This window comes from Haemaphysalis longicornis, unplaced genomic scaffold (assembly GCF_048455015.1).
Source record: "Haemaphysalis longicornis isolate Haplotype H1 unplaced genomic scaffold, Haemaphysalis longicornis Haplotype H1 scaffold_1, whole genome shotgun sequence".
Lineage (NCBI taxonomy): Eukaryota > Metazoa > Arthropoda > Arachnida > Ixodida > Ixodidae > Haemaphysalis > Haemaphysalis longicornis.
Window position 1 is genome coordinate 243,036,191 of NW_027526203.1, and position 20,872 is coordinate 243,057,062.

Genomic DNA, 20,872 nt, shown 5'->3' on the forward strand with positions numbered 1-20,872 from the left:
CACAGGACCTCATCAGGCATTATGCGGTTTGCTACTTGATTTGTTGGTTTTTTTTTTATTGAAACGAATACTGAGCTCTATGCTGCACGCCTGATTAGCCTGACGCATGCTCTTGGCGTCTTCGGCGAAAACTGCTGGGTCCTACCTGAGTTTTTTAGCGAAAGCTACACTGCGCTACCTCGGGTGCTCTTCGCGGGGTGACCAATTTTGACCTTGACAGCTAGAGGTCAAACCACACCTCCTTCCGCAAGCGCCCGGCATGGAGCAGTGGCCCGATGACAGGGAGAGAAAGGCGGCAGGGGAGAGATAGGCTTATTCATGGATGAAACCAGCGCGAACTTAAACAAAGACAAAGGAAGTGGAACGCAAGGACAGCCGCTGGTCAAAAAACTAAAGTTTAATATCAAGAAGGGTGAATATAAACACTTCACACAAAGCAATAAAAACACTGCGCATCGGCAAAACAAGTTTATAAAAGCCACGGTGATCAGGCAACTAGGTAGACACCAGCTACAGTCAAGGCCTACACAAATAAGCAGACTTTTTGGGATGAAGACACACGCTTGCTTGGCTTGCCCACTTGTCCACTGCTTGTGCTACTTGTTTGTGCTATGTGGAACCCTTCCATAATTTCGCTGGGAGTTTGTTCACGCTGCCTTAATAAAATATCAGTGGCGGGACAATTAGGTTTACATCCGCGGCACGTAATGGTAAGAAAGATGGGATGATGGGGGCCCTTTAATGACAATTCATACTCTCTCAAACGCACGTTGATACAACTTCTGCTCCACTTCCTTTGTCTTTGTTTAAGTTCGCGCTGGTTTCATCCAAGAATATGTCTTTACAACTAGCCCAGCTTGCAAGCCTTCTGGTGAGAGTACAGTGGCTAGAATAGGAAAGTGTGATTAGCGGCATGCAGCGCCTGCGAGGCGCTTTGAAGCCGCCGATAGGGATCCGCGAGGGGGCGCGCGCGATCGTTTACACGTCGCCTGGAAACGCGCGCGCGGATCTTATGCAATGGGATTGCCGCTTTGACCAGGGAGAAGCACCGCTTGTTTCATGTGCCGTAGCAAGTTTAAAGGTGCATTAGTTCCGCAAAAGCAGAGCCACAGTTTTGTGCCGGGCCGCTCTACGGTGTACAAGTCCTGCAAAAAGAAACTGTCGTTGTTTGGCGTTCTGAAGGACATGCGTCTGTATTAGCGCAGTGGCGACGAGCAATACCACGTACTGAGAAGCGGCTCAAGGAAAACACCGCTGTGTGTTGCTACACTTCGGGGAAAGGTACATCTCCCGGCATATTGAACATACTGTGAACGGAGAAGTTGTCTTAATCTACAGGGGCAGGCCTGGGTTGCCCCCGGAAGCTGTGCCCACGCAATTTCTAACCTTCCGAAGTACCAGCCGAAAAAACTTCCCCGAGTAGGAAATGTCAAACGAGAAGCGCACCCGCGGCCCCACCCAGCAATAAAAATGCTAAGGATGGTGACTCTCCTGTGAGTGCCGAGTTTGAAGAACCCCCTTGCTCCTTTTCTGTCAACAACTTGATCCTACTTCGGCAACATAGGGGAAACCTCATGTGCACACGCTGCGCGTTTCGCCCTTCATAGTGGCTTACAGCGTGCATCGCACTGCGCAGGATAAAGCCAAAGCCCATACACGTACACGTACCCTTCCAGACATCGGAAGCATTTACGAAGCATCTGGCATACTGAACAAGCCTGCCACTCTCCCCGTCCATGACTATCAAATTCGTTTTGATCCTCTAACTGCACACGAAGGCATTGAAAAAGGAGAAAGCATGCCTTTTCGTGAAAATAAGCACTTAAAGCTCGATTGCTTCACGTAACATTAGAATCGATGGTCGAAAACGCTTTTCCGAAGACCATTCGAGAAAAAATGCTTGAATTTCTTCACACACACACAAAAAAAAAGAACTAGCAGCGAAAGGCAAAGCCCATTCAGCAAAGAAAGTTGATGGCTTCGAGCCTTTGTAATTTTGAACGAATCATGAGAAATTCACCAAAAATGAGCAGTTTTTGTCTGTCTGTAACGAGCACGTCGAAAATAAAATGCGCGTTTACCAGTTATCAGTCCACAATTCTGATTTGCTGCATAAATGTCCGAGCCAGCCGGCTATATTCCCCCAGCCGGTTGTAAACTTCGATTGTAGTAGTTCTTAAAAATACGACATTCATTGTATCTCACTTTGCGCGACCACGTAGAATAGCTATCAAAGAGGCTTTCTGGATGTGATGATGCACGCAAATACATTCGTACTCCATATTCCGCCGCCGTCGCAGTGAACGTGTAAGCGTGCGGCAGCGCCACCTGGATTTTCCTCCAGCAGCGTCACGTGGGAATGGGCACGGTCATCACACTTTCTTATTCTAGCCACTGTAGGTGAGAGATAGGCGAGAAGGGAACGGAGACGTGTGTGGGAACCGTGTCTCCACCTGGCGGAGCGCCCCGCACGGAGCGGCGGCCCGATGGCGGGTAGAGATAGGCGGCAGGGGAGAGATAGGCAAGGAATAAATGGAGACGTGCGCGGTTCCCCTGTCGCCACCTGGATTAGGAAGGCGAGGAGGCCGCCGCCTCAGCGATAAGCCCGCGCCACAAAGGAAGGCCAGGAGGCCACGTGTGGTGCAGAGCCGTTTGCGATGGAGCAAGACGAGCATTCAGCTGTGGTCGCTGGTACAGCGGCGAGGCTGAAAAAAACGCCGTGAGGCGGAAAAATACAATGATTAAGCAGCGCATTCATTGCAAACATCTCTGTATATCATTGAGGAACCACACCTCGACAATGGGCCAGGGCAGTGAAGCTTTCGCTGTCAACTAGGGTTAACCAAAGCTAAACCATAGCAACTTTTTTAGTGGATGCCTTTTTGTTTTCGAAAGATGTAGACGCATAACAAGAAGTTCAAAACTAAATCGTGAGGCTTGTAGTTACATTTGAAGACAAGACGTGCAACTATTCCGCTATTTACACAGCACCTTCTCCTCTCTGCAGGTCAGTCAAGTGACACCGACGAGGATTGTGGAACGCCGTCGGCTCAAAGTTGTGTATGTGCACCCGCTGACATTGCAAATGGGCCAGAACAAGGATGCCTACGGCGCACTGTGCCCGTGTGCGGGGCATTTGGAACTTTGGTGGCAGATGTGGAATAGGTTCGAAGTGTTTGTTGACAGGCCATCTTTAGTGCAAAGACGTAGCCTAGCAAAGACGTGGTCTAGCTACAAGGATTACAATACTGCCAAGTTTCTATTTGCGATGTCCCGACAGGGAGTCATAACTTTTATTTGTGAAAGCTGCGGAGGCTGGACAAGCAACAGGAAGGTGACGGAGTACAGCATACTCAACAGCTTGCTACCAGGCGATGGCGTATTATTGGGAATTCTGGGCGGTTCAAATGTAACATGAGCTGGGCTGCTTTAGGAATCAGAGACTGGCAATTTCGTTTATCCACTGAGACATGTGTGCATAAATTTGCTCAATTCACGCATGTAATAAACGTCTCCTTTCTCGTAGGCCATTCTGTGGCTAGGTGGTTCTCGTAGATGTTCAAACAATCAATTTTTACACAATTAAAAAGACGCCCTGAACGGGCTGCTTAAATGTGCAAAACAAGACGACAATTGGGATTAAAAACGCTATTAGCACTTACATACCCACATTTGTAGACATAAGCAATGAGTACGAACAAAGAACTACGAGACGCAATGGTACAACTTCTATTTTAACCTCTCCAGCAGCAACTCCGGGGGGAAACACTGCAACCGCCTCCTCACAAAAAAAAATATCATAAGCAATGTGCTCACAACACAGTGCACGCTTCCACTAAACAACTGCGAATTGACACATTGTTACCCGCAGACGTCGGCAAATAATAAGCATTGAGGTGAGTCGGACGCAGTGAGCCTCTACATCTATTCAGCAGCAGCTATGGCTCCAGTGGCTCCGTCGACAGGGCCTAGGGGTATTCACCTGAAAATGTAAACAGCGTGGTTAAAGGGTGATGAAGTATGCATTAAGCACAGTGTAAACAAATGTCAACACTACTTGTAGCCAAAAATAACAAAACGTGTGGAGTCTGGAGCAAAATAATGCTTACGAGGGGCTAAACAAAAAAGGGGGAGGGGGCAGACAATTGGTTTACTTTTGATGCCCTCTCTTTCTAGTTTTTTTCGCAACGTGGTTGCAATTGTCCACGAAAAGCGTTGCACTGTCGAAACTGTTGCGAGCATTTCTGTTTCATTTGCAGCCGACCGCTGCCGAGATCTGTCGAGGCCGAAAAGCGCAGTACGAACATCGGCTTCGCGACGGAACTCATTCGAGCATTTTTAGCCGCTACCTGAAGAACGCCCACGTTTGAGCTTATCGGTAAATAACATAGCGTATGACACAGCGCTAAAACGTAACGACGCAAACAAGAGACGACAAGCGCGCTGCCGTTTCTAGTTTATTTGCCTCGCCCCGTCCTTGCTCAGTCTCGCGCGTTTTAGAGTTGCTGCAAGTGCGATGGCTAGCTTCGAGCCCCGGTGTTTCTGTTTTACGAAATTATAAAAACGGTCACCGCAGCTAATCCAAGGTGACACGGGCAGGGTCTTTTTGAAACGTAGCGAAAAGGGCGTATACCTCTCCGCGCGCAGTTACGCTGTCGCCACTTGCTTCACTTCGACAACGACACAAAGGAAGAACGACGGGACAAGCGCTCTCCGGTTCTTCCTTTGTGTCGTTGTCGAAGTCGCGCTTAATTTTTCAATCGTAATGCACCAACTTCCCCAACAGCTGTGTTTAACTTACTTCAGTTGTGGCCGCTGAACGATCAGCCACTAGTCAAATGGTTGAGCTCACCGAGTGACTTAATGGCTTTAAAGGGTTAATACATCATGGAACTCATCGTGTACACAAGGTAATTTTCAACCTCCAAAACTTCCGCTGTAGGCAGAAGCGCAGCGTCGGTTCCCGAGCAGCGACGGATTTGCGCCACCACACATCGCTGCTGTTTCTTCATAGCGCTTTTAAGCGCCTGCGCCGAAATTGAAGCAAAAGAGCTCAAACACAACCGATAACCACTGGCACTGGTCTGATCACTGTCAACGCCGCGCACTGTAACAACAACGCTCACGTAACAGCCCCGTACCAGAGTCCTTCAAAGAAGCATGGAAGGACTCTGGTACCACTCTGCGCCCAAGCAAGTTCGCCACCAGCGTTAAAGGGGCGCTGACGCAAAAATTATGCATCTTTTTTTTCTTGTTGGGATAAGTAGCTAATGACCTATTTATCACGTGCAGAAACCTCATTTGCTTCAGCGCGCGACGGTTGTTTAATAAAACACGTTTTAAATGCAGAGCATTTCATAGCCTCGCCTGTTCCTGCGTCGGACGGTGTCAACAGTTCCGCGTCCGCAGCAGGTGCGCCTCTCCTTCCCTCCTCTCTCTCAACAGCAGCTGGCGCGCGCATGCGTCGTAGTCAGCCCGTTCGCTCCGTCGCGGTCTCGGCGTAACAGGTGTGTGATAGCAGCGCGGTGGGGCGTGGAAGGGCGCGCACTGCTTGCGCATGCGCGCTCTCCCCCCCGTACTGCTCTCCCTCTACTGCGCGCGCTGCAAATATAGCGGCTAGCGGTCGCTCGTGTTTCAGTCACTGCGTTGCTCCTTCCTTCCTTGGTTGACGCTCGTGCCCACGTTTACTCGTATCTGCTACTCCAGCATCACGGAAGAAGCGATGGAAGCAACACTGCCTTCAATCAGTACTGAGGCCCCAATGCTCTGCATTTACTCGTGTTCCCCTCGCGGGAAGGCGCGGGATTTTTTTTTTTTAATGCCGCCAGTCGCAATTCAGATTTCAGCGGGTGTCGCGAAATACTGGATTTGGTATAAACAAAGCTGCCCATGTGACTGTCAGATGGATATGATTGATTGTAGGGTTTAACGCGCCGACGCAACCAAGGCGATGAGGCGCGCCGTAGTTGAGGGCTCCGGATTAATTTTGACCACCAGGGGATCTTTAACGTGCGCCGAAATCTCGTACCCACGGGAGTTTTTGCTTTTCGCCCCCATCATAAAAGCGGCCGCCGCGGCTGGGAATCGAACCCGCGACCTCGTGCTCAGCAGCACAACGCTTTAGCCACTAGGATGGATATCACAGATCAGAGCTGCGTAGCACTGTGCATTCCGCGTAGGCGGCAGTTTCTGCTAACTGATCTCGTCAGCCGCTTAATTAAAAAGCGACCGTGGACGTGATTCAGGCTCCGCGAATGCAGATTGCTGCCGCGGCTAGAGAACGACGCGCGATGCTCGCGACAGTGGGTTGGGAGAGAGGGAGAGCGAGAAAGAAAACACTTTTATTGAGCTTTATGTGGCTCAGAGGGGGGGGGGGGGGCGCCGCTGGCTTGTGCCGGGTGGTGACATCGGCAGCTCTGGTGACCAAGGAGGTTTGCACCTCTAGGTCTGAGCTCCCTTGCGCCTCCTCCCACTGCTCATCAGAGGAAATTAGGGGAAAGGAATATTTAGGGCACCCCCAGAAGATGTGGGGAAGGGTGGCGAGGGCGGCGCCACATGTAAGGCATTCTGGGGAAGGGTAGCGCTAGTCCTGTCCACTTCTTTCTTTTTGTGTCCCTGTTAGTTCGCGCTGTTCCCCAAGATGCAAGTACACCAACTCGCCCAACTCGCCACCCTGCTATAATGAAGGGTGGATTCGGTGGAGTATAGCGGGATTAGCTAACGTGTTCGTCTGAAGGAGCCGCCACGTGGATTGGGAGACAGGTGCTGGGAGCAGCCGGCCGGTCTGCCTACAGGTCTGCCTACAGATGTGTTAGGCTTGACACTGCGGCGGATATTTCATTGCCGCTCTCGTAAGCGGTGCAGATGATGTTTTTAATGCAATTCGCCATCGCATCATTAACGCCTTTCTCGTATGTGCTGTTTTGTTTGGGACTTGAGTACCACTTCGTGCAGCGGTAACAAGCTATCGCTCGAGCTACCTGCACCGGCCTGCGCCACTTCGCGGCCGGTGACCGCCGCCTGCGCAGCGACCGTGCGGCTCTCTCAGTGCGCTTTTCGTGTCCCCGGCACGTTTTCGCGTCCAGTGTAATAAAAAGCAACAAAACTTGAGTGCCTGGAATCGCTGTAGAACTTAGGTCGCGGCCAGCTGCTTGATGAGCCAATGAAATCCCGGCACCTTCGCCGCCAACGATCGGATCGTTCGTTGCTCGAGAGCAAAAGTTCCTCCCTCCGATCAGAGCGGCGAGCCGGCGAGAAACGCCGGCAGTGCGGAAACGGCCAACACAAACTCGTGACGCATTTGGATGTTGTTTATTTACACCACATCAAGGGAATGTCGATTGCGCGAGGTCCTTCGCTGGCTGCTCAGTTGCGTTTCGCACACTTTAAAATTGATTTTAAATATGTTCTAGGGTGTGGTTGTCGCTGATACTTTGCAGATCATGTATGCATGCTCACACAAATCTATCTCCAAAGTTATCTCGCCTTCAAAATTTTGTGTCAGTACTCTATTAATGCTGCCCCTTGCACGGCTCAGGTTGCCAGCATACTTTAGCGCTGCGGTGACTCCCTACAATAAACAGCGGTTCACACCTCCTGCGCGGCATTCCCATGAATGTAGCCCTAAGAGCGATGCTGCTTTTGTTTTCGCTGTTCAGGATTTCCTTGTCTTCTCTGACGCGCGAATCATTTCTTTCTACCAGCACCACCGTTTGCCCAACAGATTGCATGATCGGCATTATGATGGGGTAATTCGAGGCGCCTAACACCAGCCCGAATTATCTGATTTTAAAGCCTTAATCCTTGTCGTAAAGCTCTTACTAAGGGGCGCGCATGCTGCCGAGTTGCAGCAAGGCTGCCATGGGAAGTGAACAGTTGACATGGCTCTTCACAACACAATCGGTTATTCCTTTTCCCCTCCTATTTCTCGCTTGCCACCCTCCACTGGGAGAGTGGTTACCTTTGGGCCATGTTCCGAAGACTGAACAGCCCGGAGATAGAGGACAGCCATTGGCTGCAAATCAGTGGCAGCAAGTAACCAGAGAAAGAAACTGAAGTTGCTTCCTTTAAATTTGCCTGTCCCCGCACGTGCACCGAACATGCGCAAAACTTTAGCTACGGTTCTCGTGGCTATTCGGAAAAAGCGCTGTTGTCGCTGCTGCGCTGCATGAAACCAAGTGGGAGCGCCTTTTAAAGCGAAGCTTTATTGTCCTGTCTCGCGGCTTTTTGAGGCCATCATTGTTGCGGTTGTTCTATGGTTGAATGCGCAGCTCGGACTCTATGCCCTTTGGCCAAGCGGCTCCTCTTCGCCAGCCGCTCCCGTAGAGGGAACGGGCATCCTTGGTTGTTCACAAAACCACCAGGGGCGCACTGTTTTCCATGAATACGACCACTGCGTCAATGCATCAATGCAAACACGAGCTCAAGTCTTTCAACCTCAATACCAAACACAGAATCAGGTGGCTCCCCAATGGCCCCAGACGTTCACTTCCGACAGGTCGCCGCCTCCGCACCCTTTCGCGTCTGTCCCCCACAAGAACGGGACCAACTGTGGCCACCACCCGCTCAGCTAGTGGTACCACCACCTTCTCTGTTAATGGGACCTCCTCGTCCAATGGGACCACCCAGTACAGGTCTCGACCTGTTCCGACTAGTCGAGGACTTTGTTCTCCACGACATGAATCAACAGTATGTGCGGTGGGAAGAACAATTCAGCTAGCAGTGGACCCACCGCAGTCGTCGGTGGGTACATCGTAGGTGCGCCAAAGTGAGATTTTTTTAATATGAACGGTGCCCGGCGTACGCATAAATTGGCACAGCTGCAATGTGCTCCGGAGGAGGAACAAATTTCAGTATATTCAAGCGCTGAAACACACCTTCGTGACGCCGAAGAACCAACCATCCATCCGGACTGTTGCTGGGCAGGCCAGAATAGATCGGGTAATGACCGCAAAGATGGAGGAAGGCTTGATGTGGCGACGCGGACTTCAGTGGAAATGTCAACGGGGGATTGTCGGGACCTCTTCTGGGCGAACTTATGGGTGTTTCCACAGCAGTGTGCGTGCTGTACCTGACAGTTCTACCAAAGCAACAAGAAGCTAACGCGCAACTCATGTCTTGTGTTTTAAATAATGCACAACAGTGGGCAAAGAACAAAGAAATCATCTTTGTAGGCGATTCCAATGGTCATATGAGGGAGCTGGATGGATCTCCCTCCTGGATGTCGTTTGTACTGTGTAGTTTGTAAAATCATGTAAGCAACCCGGCGTGGTGGCTCAGTGATTATGGCGTTCTGCTGCTGAGGCGAAGGACGGGGGTTCGATTCCCGGCCGCGGCGGCCGCTTTTTTGATGGAGGCGAAAAACAAGAACGCCCGTGTTTTCGAGATTTCGGCGCACGTTAAAGATCCCCACGAGGTCAAAATTAATCCCGAGCCCTCCACTACGGCGCCCCTCTATCGCCTGTGTAGTGTCGGCGCGTTAACCCCTTGCAATCAATCAATCAATCAATCAATCAATCAATCAATCAATCAATCAATGAGAGTCGTGAAGTGGCAGTGTCTTATAGAAGGGGGACAATGCGGCCGCTGTTCGCTGAGACGCGTTCTTTAGAGTCAAATAATGCCTAGAAACAGCAAGCGTTAGCACGTGGGGCTTCTGGTTCTCGAAAACTTGTATTGATGCACAATGTAAGACCCTATAAAAACAAAAGAAACCGAGATATATCCGCGGAACAATCGATTTCAGACAAATGCGGAGCTTTAATTCGAAGTGTCGGTTCTGTTCCCGCTCTTTGCTGGTCCTGTTATATTTGGACTACTAGCGACACCTTCCGATAGAAGATGAAAGCGTACATGTTGGCCGATGGTTTCCTGGTGTTCTCCCGCATCACCTGAGGTCGCGGCGGCTGCGACCATTTTCTTCGGAATTGCTTTCCCGCTCTACTGGAATAATTCACCAATAAAAACCTCTCTATGAGGCTTGAAATGTGTTCTGCTGAAGGTACAGAGCTTACCGGCTCCAGAAACGCAAGAACGAACGTTAATTGCTTTTTTAATTTACTATCACCGAAAGAAACTCCCTTGGCAACAGGGGCAGGTTATCCATGATTCAAAGGGCTCGAATGAACCGAACTCCCGTGGTTACCCCCCCCCGTCCCCTCCCCGAGGACAGAAGAAAATGGCAGACTTAGTCGTTTCGTCATAAAAAGTTTAAGCCTCCTGCTGATTTCTCATGATTGCAACAGAGCGCTAGATTAGGTATTCCAATAATGAATGCTATTGCATTATATGGATAATCCCGAGGTCAGGTCACTGCTCTCCAGTCTGAGGTAAAAACATTTCCGTAGAGCAACGCAGCTGAACCTGCTGGTGCACACAGAGAGCAGCCGGACTGGGATTTGTTGAAGGGTCAATGTGTAAGGTCCCATCAACAAGCTGTCCCAACAAAGGGCAGGAAAATGCTCGTAGAAACGTATATACCCTTTCTTTTCTTAAAAGATCATTAAAAAGAGAAAACATGATAACACGTACATACACCCCATTTCGTGGTTGAGCTTCTGCAAAGCGCATGATCTAGTTTCTCTGCTGAGTTGGAGTAGAAAATCTTTGTAAAAATGTAATTTATCGTCAATCTACTAGCAGAAAAGGCGCGTGCAATGTGAATGTGTTTCCTGCCCTCACAAAAGTTGATATGGCCTGCAAAAATGAAAAGGTATTACCTGTTTAAAAGTGAGCGATCTGTGCATAAATGAAAATGTGTATGATTGTTTATGCGAGAGTGTTATTAAAAACCGTTAAGTGGAAGTTTCCATAGGCGCCACCTTTCCTCAACGATTTAGCTCCCCGCACGATGAAGACATTACAATAATATATCATTTAAATTATTTCTTGTGCTCAGCCGCATATACTATAATATACATAATGCCCGTGTCTGTATGAAAACGCTGCTTTAGGAGAGGTTAAATTGCTGTTGCTGTATGAAATAATAAAATAGCCTGACGATTGGTAGCGCATTTACTGTAAGAATGTGCGACAATTTTCTGATAAAAGCGCACCGGTCTACTTCAGCAGTGATCAGTGGTCACAGGCAGGCAACCAAAGCGTGCGCTGCCACAGGTAGAGGAAGCCCTTTTCACGAATGCGCTTCCTGATGTTCGAGAGAAGAGGTTGTGTATTGAACAACTGGAAAGGGCGCTAAAGGTTAAGATTACTGGATGAAACACACACTATTGACTACCATCGAAGTGTCGTATGCATTTCTTCCTTTCGTCTTGAACTCTCACGCAGTTTACCCTTTTTTCAGTATGAGCCAACTAGCGCGACAAATATTTATGCTGTCTATGTCTCTTGGTATCCTGGTGTAGTTCAATTCCGATGACAATCTCTCCACGTGCTCAGTGAGCAAGTAGATGCCCCGGCGATGTTCATGAACACTCCGGAGATTATTCGAGTAAATACGGAATGTGTTCTTCGTAGCGAATTCTTAAAAGCGTCAAGTCTCAAGAATGACATGAGGGTAAAGCGGGCCCCTCTTGTTTTTTTTCTAACCGGGCCCTCAAGACTGTTAATCCGGCCCTGCTAGGCAATATTGCTTTCTTCGTGTAAGCTCTAAATATCCATGAAGAGATTCATTTATTTTATCAAACGAGCGACGAGGCACTCATTTTAAACGTTGTTCTAAGTGCCTCAGTGTTTCAAGTGTCACCGAGAGATTTAAGCAGGCGAGAACTCTTAGGGGGCGCTGCATCGCTGTCATTGATCTGCGGGGAAGAAGCCACTGAACTGGGTTTAGAGTTTAGCACAGCAAAGTCGAGAGTTCTGGTTTCTAATGACGACGCCCGTAACGAATCGGTATTCGTTCAACAAGCGGCAATACCGTGGGTAACGGAATACAAATATCTGGGCATATGGATAAACGCAGGTCAGGCGTATCTAAAAACTCATGAGGAGCATTTAAGAATAAAAGGCAAAAGAAACGCCTCTATCATGAAGCACAGAGCACTGTGGGGATATAACAGATATGAAGTAGTGAGAGGAATCTGGAAGGGAGTAATGGTACCAGCACTCACCTTTTCAAACGCAGTAGTGTGTGTCAAATCAGAGATTCAATCAGGGCTAGAAGTAAATCAGAGGGCCGTAGGTCGATTGGCATTAGGAGCGCACAGTAAAACAACAAATGAGGCAGTGCAAGGAGACATGGGATGGGCATCCTTCGAAGTGAGAGAAGCGCAGAGCAAAATATGTTTTGAAGAACGACTTAGAAATATGGATGGTCAGAGATGGGCGGCCAAAGTGTTACGGTATCTTTACATGAAAAGCGTGGACACACAGTGGAGGAAAAGAACCAGAAGGCTCAGGACAAAGTATATGAAACCTGGAAGTACAGGGGAAACAACCACGGCAATAAAAAATGGAGTAAAAGAAACAGAGAAAACGACCAGGAAAAAAAGGATGGATGCGAAGAAGTCCTTAGATATCTACAGGATCGGGAAGCAGGAGATCACAAGGGAAAAATTATTCGATAATACCAAAGGGAGTGCATTGCTTTTTGAAGCCCGGGCGGGTTGCTTGCGGACAAAAACGCTTATCCGCGAGCCGGTACAGGAACAACTATGCGCAGGCTGCGGAAAGGAGCCAGAAACCATGCGACATGTTGTAACGGAGTGCAAAAGCATCCGTCCAGTCCTCAGTGAGGGAGCCATCCAGCTTCCGGAGGCCCTTGGCTTCAAGGTTAGCGGAAAAGTGAATTGGACAGCAGTAGAGGTGAGTAAAAGAAGGTTAGAATGTTGGTGGGAAAAGAGCAGAGAACAATCTGGGAAGACATGCGGACAAACAAGTCAGACTAGCACAAAAATTTCGTTGAAGTATTTTATTTTTATTTTTATTTTTTTTTTATTTATTTTGTTTGTATTTTTGGCGAGGTAATTGTACAGTGGCGTTGCTACTAAGGCCGCTGTGCAACGCCACCCCGTTACAAAGGGGAAGCCGCTAATAATCATCTGATTTGTGCTCTGGCTCTCTGCTTCGGTCAAAAAGGCTGTATATAACGCTCGCAGCAGTCGAGTCTAGGAAGAGGACGCGCGTAGAAGGGGTACAGGAAAGCAAAACCGCACTTGCGGGAGGCGAGGAGGAAAATCCCTCGTCTCCTGAACACGAGGTGGCAGCCTGTGCACCGGTTTTCCCCGTGACGCGAAATCACATTGCTAATACAAGCATCTTGAGTGAAGTAGATATTCCTTAAATACAACAGGCTAGTCAAAATAGGCCCAAAATCTTCGACAGTGGCGCGCCTGCATGCTCTTATCTGTTTGTTTCCATTGCTTCAATGGAGTTCATGCAAACATTTTAAACTACATATAACTCATCTGATAATTTTTCAATTTTCAGGCTATTGGTGTGAATTTGTCCACACCATATAACTCGAGAATTCTCCTAAACAAACTTACACGAAAGCCTTATAAGTTATTTGTGTACAGTATGCGTGTTTACAGGTCCCCCCAACAGCCCGTACGGTCGTTTCGGTGTATTTGGGCCAGACTAATAAAAAATGCGGGTCAAAACTGCAAGTAAAACGTCTCCGTCGCGTTTCCCCCACTGAATAAAATACCCAAAAAAGACTGCCATGAACCGCATAAAAATCGGTAAAATAACTAGACCGTCGCTTTTATTAACGGTGCAAGCGAGTCGCAAGCATTCGAATTACCCACCAGAGTACAGTTTAGAAGGTCATGTTTATAGGTAATATTCAAAGACTTTTTTGCCGATTCACACGCATTTTTTAAAGGGAAACCTGCGTTCGAATCGAAAGTTCCCTTTCCCTTTGAAAGTTCCCGAAAGTTCCGAAAGTTCCCTACCGCTTTGCTGTTGTCGGCTATGACGACACACTGGCAAGCGCGCGGGACAAAATTAATTTCAGCGGATTACTGTCGTATTTAAACGGCATAACACAAGCACGAGTAAACAAAAAGTGGATATTGATCATGAAATAGGCGAAAAATAGGCTGTTGAAGTCTGAGGCAGACCTTATTGCAGACCAGTGTACTGTGGTAGCTGGTTTTTCTTCTGTGACTTCTGTTCCGCCGCCTTCTCTTCTGTTGCACATTGCAAATAAACCAGCGCAGGGCGGAACAGGCAACAATGTGTACTTTGGGGGGGAGGGGAGGAACTGTTTGAATGTTTTTGTACCGCCAGTACGCACAAAGAGGGTATTCCATTCCTGTCGATCGTGAGTGAAAGAGATACCTGACAGCATGAGGTTATCAGGTTTTTGCACAAGTGTTTAAGTAACTTAGATGGGTACGACACATTTGAAACGAAAAACTCGGAGAACGTCGTTTTTTTCAGTGGGAACGATGCCATTGGCCATGCTTTTTCAATTGACGTCGAAGATTGGTTTTATTCTGTCCCTCATGCTTCATTGTTTCTGGATGTTAGAAAATGTATTGAATTTAATGGCGAAGTATAGCTTTTCATAATTTAGCCGGTCTGTCAGTAGATAGGTTTTTAGAATTGCTACAATTTTCCCTCAAGTCCACTTTTATTCAATTTGACAAAAGCCATTACGTGCAAAAACACAGTATTTGCATTGGTGCCTGTGTTGCTCCTTCGTTGTGCAATCTTTTTTTTATCTGAATTTGACAGAGCAGTAAGCGAAGGGCTCGACAGTGACCAGGTTCTTGCTGTTTCGAAGCGAAGTTTTTTACCTCTACCCCCCCCCCCCCCCCAAGGGTTCTGTCGCGACCATTGGTGTCAACAGAAAACTCCCGCGAACAAATAAAAGAAGTTACCGCCACCGCCAGGAATGGAACGCAGAAGGACTAGAGAAACGGGGCGACAACCCGTTGCCTTACCGATTCAGCTAGACCCCATGCGGAGGGGGTAGACAGCAGGTGCCCTCAATCTCGCTGAATGCCACGTGATAGCATCAGGCGACCTCTCCCGCCGCTGTGCGCTCCTCCCACAGCATGTGTATCGGCCATGTGTGCGCCTTGCGCATGCGCTTGCAGGTACTAAAAAATTAAAGTAAGCTCACACCAACACATGGCATCTCACTTCTCCTCCGTCTTTGTCGTCGATCTCGTCGCCGCCGTCGGCAGCGACAGAGAAGGAGGTGAAGTGAGCGTCTAATACCGGGTTTGAGCTTCCTTTCATTTTATAAAAAAACAGTTTCTACTCATGTGCTTCACCAATACAACTCCAATAACCACCGTTAAACGGATCATGCATTGATTTAACTTTAGCAACGAATATCTATTTGAAGTAATAAAGAATGTGGTTAAGTGCATTTCACTTGTCTGGTTTCCCTCTTTGTAGAGCCTCGTGTGCTAATTCTAGTGACGTCGCATGAGTAATCGTTGTGGGTGTGGTTTACAGCTTCGCTTTCTAACCACCTTTACAGGGTTGACTGGCCCGCCATTTTTTCGTTACGTTGATGATTTTCTTGTAATTTAAAAAAAACGAGCCATTTCAAAGTATGACGATACCATAGCAGATGCCTTTCAGGTTTTTCAACGCCATGGCAAAGGTTTTACCTTCACGCATGAGCTAACAAATGATAACCCACTTCAGTTTTTAGACATCGCCATAACCTTCTGTGACAGCTATCTGTGCCGTCACAGATGGTCACAAAAATAATTGTTGCCATATGAATCGGCGCATTCGAAAATGGTGATGAGGGCGTTAGCTATTCAGTGCATTACGTCAGCTGTTAAGAGGTCATGCACACACAAAATTAACGAAAGCTTTAGTGCACAGATTGCAACACTAAAGGAAGCAGGATTCCCGCATTCGGGGTTGTCGCGCAGCGGTGGAGGCGGTGCTAAAGAAAATGAAAGCCGAAAACACCATGGTGAAACTGAAGGAGAACGCGAAAATAAGAAACATGAAGTTCCGCCATATGTTTACTAGACGTCACACAATTTGAAGAAGGTTATGAAACGGTATGACGTTCAGGTGACGTTCTCAGCACCGGTCAAGTCAGGTGGGATGTGCGTGGGGAAAAATCGCGTTGGACGGAAAGGGTGCGAAAAAAAAACACACAAATTCCTACGTTGAATGCTGTGTTGGGGTAGTTGATCAAATACCGCTGACATGTGGCAAAGTATCCGTGGGCCAAAGAGAAAGATGCGTTAATGTGCGATTACGAGAGCATGAACTTTCCGTAAAGAACAGCGCAAGTGGGCATGAACCCCCACACTGCTCGGCATGCACGTGTAATCCGTGTAAGACACTCCGGAAGGAGGTCAAGACTTTGTGTCGGTGCCATGACAAGCGGGGGAGAGAGATACGAGAGTCTTATTACATAAGAAAGTTGCGTCTTGAGTGCGTCAGTGAAACGTCGATGTGTTTGCGCAATATCGAGATGAAGTTAGGCTGTTTGTGGCTTTCTCGGTAAGTGACATCGCACTGTTTTGTGCGTGCGCAGTGGCCGTGTTTCGTCCTCTATATACCTATATGTGAGCTGTGTGAAATAAAAGTTAGTTGCAAGTCTGCGCCTGCCCTGTGTTCTCTCTTTTTGTGGCCGTCTCAAATTATGCGCAGTTTTTCACTTCACGATAAAGTATGTGCAGTTGCAGCTGTGTCATCGCGCTCCAGATCAATACTCCCATTAACTGAAAGGTAGCACTTTCCAAAGCTGTTTCGGCTTTTGTTCGACGGCAAATGATGTTTGTTTGTTTGCAAATGCATAATTCAATATTCCATTCCTTTCTCTTGGTTCCCTTTCATGTTTACGTGACACGAAAGTTCGCGTCACGCGTCGTAAGAGGAACCACCTACAAAATCATTCAAGTCGATTCCCGCAAGGGTAGTGCTGCAGCCTAGGTGGAACACTACAAACTATTCGCGCGATTTCCCCGCGCGGCGACTTCGTGTCATCTGTCCGATTGCGCCACTGATGCTATGTTCAGACTACCGACGCAACAGCTATATCGTGAGATACGGACGTAAAAAACAGCGTTTCACGCAGTTTAGTAGGCTGAAACGTGCAATGACGTCACTATTTCAAGATATTGCGACAGCTGAGACCACAGTCTGAACCTGGCCTAATCTTGCAGTTCTGATTCATTTGATTGATTGTAGGGTTTAACGCGCCGACGCAACGCAGGCGATGAGGCGCGCCGTAGTGGAGGGCTCCGGATTAATTTTGACCACCTGGGGATCTTTAACGTGCGCCGAAATCTCGTACTCACGGGCGTTTTTGCCTTTCGCCTCAGTCAGAAAAGCGGCTGGGAATCGAACCCGCAACCTCGTGCTCAGCAGCACGACGCCTTAGCCACTGAGCCGCTGTGGCGGGTAATCTTGCAGTTCTGCTGCTGGATGTTGGATGTAAATAAACTCTAAAAGTGAACAGGAGAAATAGCTCTCGCCGTTACTCGCATAGGTGCAAAACTTTGAACCTAGATCGAAACTGCAACAAATCTAAGCAGCAAATCTCACCACCTAAAGTTCGCGCCCTTTTGAACAACATGTGCTCAAGAGGAGTTCCCACGTACATTTTTTTTCGTTTACATCCGCTTCATTTCATGTTAATCTCAGGAAACTGCTTAAAACCAACTTCACTAATGCCGTACCACAATTCACAATCGCGGCGTCACTAGCCCCGCAGTTAGAGAAAGCGTATACTACAGGAGGTCGTGATACCTTTTTTCACTCTTCTGGCATTTGCCGTGTTATTAAGCAACTCGTGTTGCTGCGAGAGGTATATTTTCATTCAGGACACTGTAATATATCCATACAGACCATGTTGTGTCTACACTTTAGTGTCCCTTTAACACAGAGCAAATTTCCTCTGCGTAATTACTTTGCACTTCCCCTTCGTCACAATAGTGCTCAACTAAGTGGCAGCAGTATCTTTAGAGCAACCAAGGTAACGCCAAACAAACAACGTGATTTGTTTTTTAAATGAAGATAATTTCTCTAGAGGTACCTTTTCTAGCTCTCAATGTGCTTCCGATATCATACGGGCGAATTTTATTGTCATAAGGCCTTGAATCGCAGGGGCGTGCCGTAAGAAACCTGATACGCAGGCACCATTACACTTCCCGTGAGCATGTATTCAAAAGCAGTACTTTATGTAAAACCAGGAAGGTTTTCACGCTCGCATTGCTTCCTTGAACTCAAAAGCGGTAGATTCCGTCGCTGCTTGCGCTTGCCAGCAGCAGTATAAGCAGCAATGTTGTATATAGATACTATTCCCTGAAAAGTTTAGCGGGTGATTTCTTCGCTTGGCAACACTGAAAACCGCCATGGCAGTGTCCGCTGTGCCTGTGCATGCACTTTGAGGCCTGCATCTCGGAGGGGAAAAAAATGGCCGCGTATCTGCTCCTTTCGTTGCAAATGTCGTCAAAAGACGATAGTTTTTGTAGACATTTGCCAAGGAAATGCCCCCCTTTACTTTCCCGCTCACCTCTCATGCTGTTCCTGTACCGTCGCGCTCATTCCAAGGTAAACACACTAAATGTTTGCGCAAGGCGATTTTAATTTAGCGCGTTCCACTGCTTCAGGCTGGGTTCCTCGATGCCAGCGCTGCCGTACGGCGGAGACGCGCGTGAATGGAGGCGGCCGACTAGAAGGTTTATAGAGCCGCGTGGCCGTGCTCCACGTGCGTTCCAACTAAAGCAGAACGTGGAACCTAGCTAGTGGAACCTTTCGTTGCTGTTGCCGCGTGATTTTTCATATGCCGCCAGGAGGCGGCGGTTTTCTGCAGTAGATGTAGAATATCATTTGCTATCGAAAAACCAAGCATCCATGAATTTTTTAATAAAGGAACACTGTAAATATCCCTTGTGTACTAATTTCCTGTCTTATATTTGCGTAATGTCTTGTTCTTGTTCAACAAAGTTGACAAGTATGAACATATAAACCGGGTTTAGACGTTTACATGTGGCTGTGAGTATATAAGACTATTGCGCAATATCAATTTTACTTTGGCCGGGTGGCTGAATCGAGCAATAAAGAAAAAAAAAAGGGTGGCTGAATCGAGTCACAGACAGACAGTCATACAGACAGACCAAAATTTCTGGGTTTAAGTAGCCCAAGAAAGACTATCGTCTTTAAAAACGGGCTATCTACATTAACGTGAAACCTGGGGAGGGGCGAAGCATGCAGTGTATAATTGTATTCAAAGATTGTAAGTCTCTCTTTTGCCACATCGCGGGCACCGATTGGGCACCGGAGAAGCACCGGTAGGAGGAGAAATCACGCGCATACTGAGGCAGTGGCGGCCTTTCTTGCGTTGAACGGGGTTTCAGCAATTTACATGCCCCATCTGCCCCAGTTTGGGGTAACGGCAACAGTAAACGCGAGCGCAGTGCAATGCCCGCGCCTCGACCTGGGGGCTCGTCCTCGGTTATCAACGAGGCCCCGGCACCAGGTAAGTATACCTTTTCTTACTTCGACCGACCACCCGCCCCAATCAGGCCTAGTGTCGAGAGCCGGTGGGTATTGAGTGTAACACAAATTATAGCCCATCTGCAAACAACTTCTACTCGTGCTTTACGAGGGCTGAAGCGACAGGGAGCGTTTCCCAAATCCTTCAATCATGTTGATTTTGAACCGGTTTATTCATTATACAGTTTTTTTTAATGTGCCTTATGTTCTAGCGCGAGGCGTTGAAAAACGAGCGTCGCGGTGTTTTAGTACCATGACTATAGGAGACGACGACAGGAGACGGCGACAACCTGAGCCCCTGGGTCTTCACCCCTAAAACATTAGCGTGCATCATCTGCTGCGTTTCAACCCGATTCTCGGCAGTAGCGTCAACAGATATATTATTATTCGCACTCACGTTATGCGGTGGCACTCTACTTGCCTCGAGGTTTTCGCGTCTCCAGAGAATGAAAAACCGCGGTTGCGAACTAATGCGGCACGGCGCGCAAGAGGCCGACGTTGCAGTTGACTGCGACCATGGATGCCGCCACAAGTGCCTGCTAATGCGTGGTTGAGTACAAAAACCAAATAATGGTTTTCAAGAGATGTTTCACGTGTACGCCGATTTAAATACGATGGTATACCGTAGCAGCCACCACATGCGAGGCCGTCTCCCGAGCCATGCCGCCGTGCTCGCACTGCCCGGCCTGCACAAGCGTTGGAGAATCGCAAGCGACCTTAAAGGAGCCATGAAGAGAAAATGCAAGTTGGTTTTATTCGAAAGATTTCGTGTTTTATAGTGCCCCCAGCGCTTGTCCGGATACAAACGGTGCTTTATTCACTGAGAAATTAAACAATTTAGGTTAAAATTTTGACTTTCCCGCTCAATCGTGCGTTTTCGTGGTCCCAAGTGACATCACGGGAACCGACCGCTCTGCAGCCTAGAGTACCTTCATTCACGCATCCGCCGTACAGGGTAGATACACGTAACGCTGGCGCCGCCATGTTCGGTTGCTCGCTCGCCGCCGAAGCAAGTCATTGTGTCAAAACCGCGCTAAAATTATCGCCGCAACGCGGTTTACTGAAGAAGTTTGAATCATATTGTCTGTTTCGCGTTGCTAGGTCTCGTGGGAAACGAAAAGAATAACGCGTTGAGCCCGTTGGCCCAATTGCGGCGGCACGGGACCGTTCAAAGGTTGTCTCCACCCTGTACAGCGGTGTTGGTTTGTTCCCGCGTTTCTTTACGTTCCGTAACCTAGATGGCGCCACCATACCGTGGCAAGCGTTTGGTTTGTTTTTGCCCGCATTTAAACCTGGCTTGTTTTTGTTCTGGGAGAAAATATTCGTTCCCTGAAACAGTGCTCGCTCGACAAATGGGGTCACGTAAGACACCGTTGCTTGCGTCAATCGGCCAGTGTCGTCTGAGACAACCCCAAGCCCCGTAGTGCTGTGCAGCTAAACCAAAGCATGCTGTGCGCAGTACGAACAGCAGAACGCATCAGTA

At 48.2% G+C, this 20,872-nt stretch overlaps 1 pseudogene; it reads right to left on the reverse strand.

Annotated features, from left to right (window-relative positions):
* Nucleotides 1-19,243: 19,243 nt before the first annotated feature.
* On the reverse strand, nucleotides 19,244-19,380 carry LOC144156395 (U1 spliceosomal RNA; annotated as a pseudogene).
* Nucleotides 19,381-20,872: the final 1,492 nt, after the last annotated feature.